The sequence below is a fragment of the Triticum dicoccoides genome, chromosome 1B (assembly GCF_002162155.2).
Source record: "Triticum dicoccoides isolate Atlit2015 ecotype Zavitan chromosome 1B, WEW_v2.0, whole genome shotgun sequence".
Classification (NCBI taxonomy): domain Eukaryota; kingdom Viridiplantae; phylum Streptophyta; class Magnoliopsida; order Poales; family Poaceae; genus Triticum; species Triticum dicoccoides.
Genome location: NC_041381.1, coordinates 666,751,363 through 666,759,759, shown reverse-complemented (window position 1 = coordinate 666,759,759; position 8,397 = coordinate 666,751,363).

Genomic DNA, 8,397 nt, shown 5'->3' with positions numbered 1-8,397 from the left:
CGAGTGAGAGGGTTGCTCCTCACTCGTAGGATTTTTGTAACTTAGGCGAGCACAGGGCTGCAGCTAAGCCTCCGAGTGAGAGGGTTGCTCTTCACTCGGTAGGATTTTTGTAACTTAGGCGAGTGCTTGGACTGCAGCTAAGCCCCCAAGTGAGAGGGTTGCTCTTCACTCGGTAGGATTTTGATAAACTTAGGCGAGTCCTTGGACTGCAGCTAAGCCTCCGAGTGGAAAGCTGGCTTACCACTCGGTAGGATTTTGATAAACTTAGGCGAAACGGATTCGCGGCTAAGCCTCCGAGTGAGAGGCTGGCTCACCACTTGGTAGGATTTTTACAAACTTAGGCGAAACGGATTCGCGGCTAAGTCACCCACTGAGGGGGAATTTTATGTGGACAAAAATAAAAAGTGACAGAAAGTATGGAGGGACTATGACACTATTATTTTGAGGTCCATGAACTACAAAAGTACTTTATTGCAACTCATCCGAGTGATAAAACTTAAGTGTAGAATGGGCGGAGTAGCTCCGCGTTCCAAGCTCGGGGTTCGTCGATATTATGCTCGACGTTGTAAAGACGGTACGCCCCGTTGTGGAGGACCTTGGTGACGATGAAGGGGCCTTCCCAAGAAGGAGCAAGCTTGTGTGGTTTGTGCTGATCCACTCGGAGAACCAAATCCCCTTCCTGGAAGGCTCGACCTCTCACATTTCTGGCGTGGAAACGACGCAAATCTTGTTGGTAGATGGTCGACCGGATCAGAGCCATCTCCCTTTCTTCCTCTAAAAGGTCGACTGCGTCCTGCCGCGCTTGTTCAGCCTCTGCTTCGTTGTAGATTTCAACTCGAGGAGCATTGTGGAGAAGATCACTCGGCAAGACTGCTTCAGCTTCGTAGACCAAGAAGAATGGAGTTCTCCCGGTCGACCGATTAGGTGTGGTCCGCAGTCCCCAAAGTACTGAGGGAAGTTCGTCGACCCAAGCTCCAGCTGCGTGTTTGAGATCACGCATCAGTCGAGGCTTCAATCCCTTAAGAATCAGCCCATTAGCTCGCTCTGCTTGTCCATTCGACTGCGGATGGGCGATTGAAGCGTAGTCGACCCGTGTGCCCTGGGAGTTGCAGAAAGCTCTGAATTCCTCTGAGTCAAATTTCGACCCATTATCCGTAATGATGCTGTGTGGGACTCCATATCTGAATATTAGTTCCCTGATGAAGCTAACAGCAGTACCGGTGTCAAGGCTCTTGATTGGTTTAGCCTCGATCCACTTGGTGAACTTGTCGACTGCCACCAGTACATGCGTGAAGCCACTTCGTCCTGTTCTCAAAGGACCGACCATGTCCAATCCCCATACTGCGAAAGGCCAGACGAGTGGGATGGTCTTCAGAGCCGACGCAGGCTTGTGTGACATATTCGAGTAGAATTGACATCCCTCGCACTTATCCACTATCTCTTTTGCCATCTCATTCGCCTTTGGCCAGTAAAATCCGGCTCGGTATGCTTTGGCCACGATGGTCCGAGAGGACGCATGATGACCACAGGTCCCCGAGTGAATATCATTGAGGATGAGTCGACCTTCTTCTGGTGTTATGCACTTCTGACCAACTCCAGTCGCACTTTCTCTGTATAATTGTCCTTTGATTACGGTAAAGGCCTTAGATCGACGGACGATCTGTCGAGCCTCTTCCTCATCCTCCGGAAGCTCTTTTCTCAGGATATATGCGACATACGGAATCGTCCAGTCGGGAATGACCACCAAAACCTCCATGATCAAGTCGACCACCGCTGGGACTTCAACTTCAGTCGGATCTGTGGCACTCTTGGGCTGTGGAGTTTCTTCGGTGAAAGGATCTTCTTTGACTGACGGAGTGTGTATATGCTCCAAGAACACACCACTCGGAATGGCTTCTCTCTTGGAACCTATCTTTACTAGATCATCAGCTGCTTGATTTTTCAGTCGGGGTATATGATGGAGCTCCAACCCCTCGAACTTCTTTTCCAGCTTCCTCACTGCACTGCAGTATCCAGTCATGGCTGGACTTCTCACGTCCCACTCTTTCATCACCTGATTGACCACTAAATCCGAGTCGCCATAGACCATCAGGCGACGGACGCCGAGTGAAATGGCCATGCGCAACCCATATAAGAGGGCCTCATATTCTGCCTCATTGTTGGAGGAATCAAAGTGAATCTGGAGCACATATCTGAGCTTATCTCCCCTAGGGGAAACCAGGACAACCCCAGCACCGGAACCATTCAACATTTTAGAGCCATCAAAGAACATGGTCCAATGCTCCGAGTGAACTTCAGTCGGCTGCTGTTGTTCGATCCACTCAGCGAGGAAGTCTGCTATTGCCTGGGACTTAATGGCTTTCTTTGCCTCAAACTTGATATCAAGGGGAAGAAGTTCAATCGCCCATTTGGCCACTCGACCAGTTGCATCCCTGTTGTGCAAAATCTCTGATAGTGGAGCATCGCTGACGACTGTGATGGAATGATCAGAGAAATAATGAGCAACCTTCTTTGTGGTCATGTATATTCCATATACAAGCTTCTGATAATGAGGATATCTCTGCTTGGATGGAGTCAAGACTTCAGAGAAATAATACACTGGGCGCTGAACTTTGAGAGATTTTCCTTCTTCTTCCCGCTCGACCGTTAGCACAGTACTGACGACTTGTCCTGTGGCTGCGATATAGAGCAACAGAGGCTCTTTGCTGATTGGAGCAGCAAGCACCGGCTGGGTGGAGAGCAGAGCTTTTAGCTCGGCAAACGCTGCATCAGCTTCTGGAGTCCACTCGAACTTGTCTGTCTTCTTCATCAGTCGGTAAAGAGGCAATGCCTTTTCACCGAGTCATGAGATGAATCGACTTAATGCGGCCAAGCATCCAGTAAGCTTCTGGACATCGTGCACTCGCACAGGGCGTTTCATTCGGAGAATAGTGCCAATCTTTTCTGGGTTAGCATCGATTCCCCGTTCGGAAACGAGAAAACCGAGTAACTTGCCACTAGGAACTCCAAATGTGCACTTTGATGGATTGAGCTTGATATCATATCTTCTGAGGTTGGCAAATGTTTCGGCGAGATCAGCGAGCAGGTCGGAACCTTTTCGTGATTTGACAACAATATCATCCATATATGCTTCCACATTCCGACTGATTTGAGTGAGTAGACACTTCTGAATCATTCGCATAAATGTGGCTCCGGCATTCTTGAGGCCAAATGGCATGGTGATATAGCAGAAGCACCCGAATGGAGTGATGAAAGCTGTTTTTACCTCATCGGGTCCGTACAGACGGATCTGGTGGTACCCGGAGTAGGCATCTAAAAAGGATAGCCTCTCGCATCCCGCGGTCGAGTCAACAATTTGATCTATGAGAGGGAGAGGAAAATGATCTTTCGGGCAGGCCCGGTTGATGTGCTTGAAATCAATGCACATTCGGAGCGACTTGTCCTTCTTGGGGACCATGACGACATTAGCGAGCCACTCGGAGTGGTATATCTCTCGGATAAATCCTGCCGCCAACAGTCGAGCCACTTCTTCGCCAATGGCTTTTCTCTTCTGGACGGCGGACTGCCGAAGATGCTCTTTGACTGGTTTTGCAGATGAGTCGACTCTTAGGCGATGCTCAGCCAGTCCCCTGGGAACACCTGGCATGTCAGCGGGCTTCCATGCAAAAATGTCCCAGTTCTCACGGAGGAACTGGATGAGCGCTTCTTCCTATTTTGGGTCGAGTGTTGTGGAGATGCGGGTCGGAGCTGCATCGGGGTCGGTCGGGTGAATGTGGACAGGCTTCGTCTCACCGGACGACTGGAATGCAGACTCTGTGGCGGGTTTCTTTGATCGCAGCAAGTCACTCGGATCTGCGTTTTGCTTGTATTCCTCGAACTCGACCGCTGTCACCTGGGAATCAGCAATCTTGGAGCCCTTCTGAAAGCACTCTTCTGCCTTTTTCCTGTCACCGGTGACAGTGATCACTCCTTTGGGGCCGGGCATCTTCAATTTGAGGTACACGTAACATGGTCGAGCCATGAACCGTGCGTAAGCTGGTCTCCCCAAAATGGCATGATATGCACTCTGAAAATCCACGACCTCAAACGTCAACTTTTCTTTGCGGAAATGTTTCGAATCACCAAACACCACGTCCAAGGCTATTTGGCCGAGTGACTCGGCTTTCTTTCCTGGAATAACCCCATGAAAGCTCATGTTACTAGTGCTCAGTCGGGACATCGGAATGCCCATTCCTTTCAGTGTGTCTGCATATAACAAATTCAGCCCGCTTCCACCATCCATCAGCACCTTTGTCAGTCGAGTGCCTTCGACAACTGGATCGACCACCAAAGCTTGCCTCCCAGGGGTGGCAATATGAGTCGGGTGATCAGATTGGTCGAATGTGATGGGTGTTTGAGACCATTTCAGATAAGTTGCTTTCGCTGGGGCAACCATGTTCACCTCTCGGTTAATCACTTTCAGTCGACTTCTGCTTTCCACATCTGCAAAGATCATCAGAGTGGAGTTGATATGCGGATATCCTCCCTCACTGTCCTCCTTGTCTTCAGCCTTGTCCGACTCCTTCTCCTTGTCCTTAGACTGTTTTCCCTGAAACTGCTGGATCAGGAGTCGACATTGGCGAGTGGTGTGCTTCGGGTAGATGATATTCCCTTCTTCGTCTTTCTTCGTATGGATGTGACATGGCATATCCATTACGCCGTTCCCTTCTTTATCCTTTACCTTCTTTGGGCTCCAGGATCCTTTTGGTTTCCCCTTAAACTTTCCTTGAGTCACGGCCAGAGCCTCTCCAGGAGCTGCCGGTTCAGCCTTCCGCTTCTGTTTCCGACTGGTGTTTCCTTTTTCCGACTGACTAGGCTTGTGCTTGCCGCTTCGGAGTCGGTCTTCTTATTCGCCGTTGGCGTACTTGGTAGCAATCTCCATCATCCGACTCAAGGTCATGTCACTGGTTCGACCAAACTTCAAACTCAGTTCTCTGTTCTTGACACCATCTTTGAAGGCGCAGACTGCCTGATGATCGGACACATTCTCCACAGTGTGGTGCAAAGTGATCCACCTCTGAATATACTCTCTGAGAGTCTCATTAGCCTTCTGCACGCAAACTTACAACTCCGTCAATCCAGCTGGTCGCTTGCAAGTCCCTTCAAACGTTCTGATGAACACTCGGGACAGATCTTCCCAAGTGTAAATGCTGCTAGGAGGTAATTGAGTCAACCATGCACTGGCAGAACCTTCCAGCATGAGGGGCAGGTGCTTCATGGCCACCTCGTCGTTCCCACCACCGATCTGAACTGCCACTCGGTAGTCTTCAAGCCAAGTTTCAGGCTTAGACTCGCCAGTGAACTTGCTGACTCCTGTTGCCAACCTGAAATTGGGGGGGATAACTGCGGCTCTGATAGCTCTGCTGAAGCACTCAGGACCAGAAACATGCACTCGACTGCTTGTGGGTACATCTCTGTCGAGTCCACCTCGATGGGCTCTGTTCCGGTCGACCAACCCTTGTACGATAATGGATCGCGCGTCGAAGCCTGGTTCTCTGGGGTCGACTGGAACCCTACGCCCTGTACTGTACTGACGCCTATCATCTGGCTGCCGAGGAGCGTAAGACCCACCCCTCGGAGGGGAATAGGGCACTCGACGCCTATCATCTCGGTCGAGTCTGTCGCCATATTGATCTCGCTGATTCTCGCGCCCTTCACGCTGCGGAGGCGATCTGGGGCTGTGAGCCGACTGAACCGTATTCACAGTGACGGATCGACTGTGAATTCTGTTGCGCGACTGAGACACGGCTGAATTCTGATCTCCTGCTGCCCGGAGCAGATCCCTGATCTGCAGCAAACCTTTGCCAGCTTCCGACTGCGAAGGCTGGATGGACTCTGCTATACGGGTCGCAGCTGCTAAATTCTGAATTGGGGTTCGATATACCTGAGTCGGCGGGAAGAGTTGACGTCGACTGTTGTCGGGAACCCGTTGCCGCGCGCGCTCGTCGAGAGCTTGCTGAAGGTTCTCCAGTCGAGTGCGCTCGGCCAAATTGGCCAGACGCGCCTCCTCCAAGGCACGAGCCTCGGGGGTTTCTCCTGCGATGGGAATACGCAGGGGATCCTCGTTCCTGCGGCGAAGTTCCTCTCTTTGCAGAGAGTCGAGTGGCTCGGGCTGGTACTCTTCGTAGCCTCGTGTAGGGTCGCCGCCGTCACCTGCTCCACCATCACGGGCGAATCCAGGGGGACTGTGGGGCCCGTCGACCATCAAGATTTCCGCCGCCGGATCACTGCTACCGCACTCGGATGCAGTCTCTACGGAGCCAGTCGACAGATCGAACAAGCCGTAGAGAGGTTCGTTGGGCTCGATTGCCGCAACTTGGGTGGTGGCCGATTGGCGAGCCACTGCGTGCCTCACCCATCGCTGAAGTCTCGACCGGCCTGAGCGCTTGCGCTGGCGGGAGACCGGGAGGGTGGACAATAGAGGAGCCGACCGATACTGGGTCGACGGTTGCCGCAGCAGAATGCCGCGGACACATGCGCGAAAATGCGTCGCACCGCGGACGGGGAGCGCATCTACGTCGAGTGGAGCCTCCTGAAGCCATGCGGAGTCGTCGGCGATGAAGGTGAGAGTGCCGAGACGGATCTCTTGACCCCCGACCAAAACTCCAGCAGACACCATGATGAAAGTACTCGGAAGAATCGCAACTTCTCCACAAAATCGCTAAAACACCGGCCCCACGGTGGGCGCCAACTGTCGTGGTTCTAAGCCTGACAGTAGAGTGGGGGGTAGGTATGGAGAGGCAAGGTCCTAGCTATGGAGAGGTGGTAAGCACAAAGGATGTACGAGTTCAGGCCCTTCTCGGAGGAAGTAGCAGCCCTACGTCTCGGAGCCCGGAGGCGGTCGAGTGGATTATGAGTATATGAATCACAAGGTGCCGAACCCTTCTGCCTGTGGAGGGGGGTGGCTTATATAGAGTGCGCCAGGACCCCAGCCAGCCCACGTAGGAGAGGGTTTAAGGTGAGTTAAGTCTGGGGCGTTACTGGTAACGCCCCACATAAAGTGTCTTTACTATCATAAAGTCTACTTGATTACAGGCCGTTGCAGTGCAGAGTGCCTCTTGACCTTCTGATGGTCGAGTGAGTCTTCGTGGTCGAGTCCTTCAAGTCAGTCGAGTGTGTCCCTCGTTGGTCGACTGGAAGGCGACTTCTTCTAAGGGTGTCCTTGGGTAAGGTACTTAGATCAGGTCCATGACCCTACCCTAGGTACATAACCCCATCAACCGGTGCTAGAGGGAAACCACGTGGCACGAGCCAGCTCCAGGGGCCTGGAGCCCTTTAGTACCGGTTGGTAAGACCAACCGGTACTATAAGGTTTGGGGGGGTTTTAGTTTTATGATTTCTTTTTCATTTAATTTTGTGTTTCCATTTTAATTCTTTTTCGTTTGCTGGTATTTTACGATACTACACATTGTACACGTTATGCATATATATATATATATATATATATAGAATTTCTAGTAGAACCAATCATGCATATATATATCATCAATGTCTCACAAACCATCATATTAATTAATTCACACATACACACATGTATAGCTATATACAATTTCTCCTACATATGCATGTTGCCTTCGGAGCCAGTGGCATTAGCCTAATTGGTGCCTTCGGAGCACGATGACAATTGGAAGTGGTTTTCATGGGGGCGGTAGCGGGTAATAGTATTCTCCCTTCGGATTTATGACCTAGTCGAGCAAAAATCCCGCTATTTCCTCTTGAAGTGCTTTTACGCGCTCCGTTTCTAGGAGCTTCGCCCGCACCTCTCTGAACTGTTAAGAAGGAGATCAATATGCATGTGTATTAGTTGTGTGACTAGATATCAATAATGGTGTAAAAATTGTGAATAGAGTTTTGACAAGCGTACCCATTCCTGTCTTTGAGATCTGCTCCTTTCGGACGCCATCATGCGAATGTTCTCGCAAACGCAGAATGCACACAGATCAGTCCCCTACGCCTGCTTCAGGGCCTTTACGAGAATGGAATTTGATCAGATAATAATTAATCAAGCATGATAATTAAAGAGATGGCAGCTAGCTAGCTAGCTAGTACTACTTAATTACTTACCTTGGGTCTTCCCCATTTAAGCTTTTCTTTCCATTCGCCTTCCGTGACGCTGATGAACCTTGCCCAAGCCTTGCCCGCCGACAAAGAAAATGAATAAAGGGGTTATTAAATAGTTCATATCATGAAATGACGAACTAAATAGGCCGAGATATATAGTTAATAATGATTGAAATTACCTGTTGACTATCCCAAACAAGATGTTATAGTCAGTTTTTTCTTTGAGTAGTGAGTCCAGTATTTCAACTGTTCCGGCGTCAACTTTAATGATACACAAGACCCAGTGAAATCTGCATG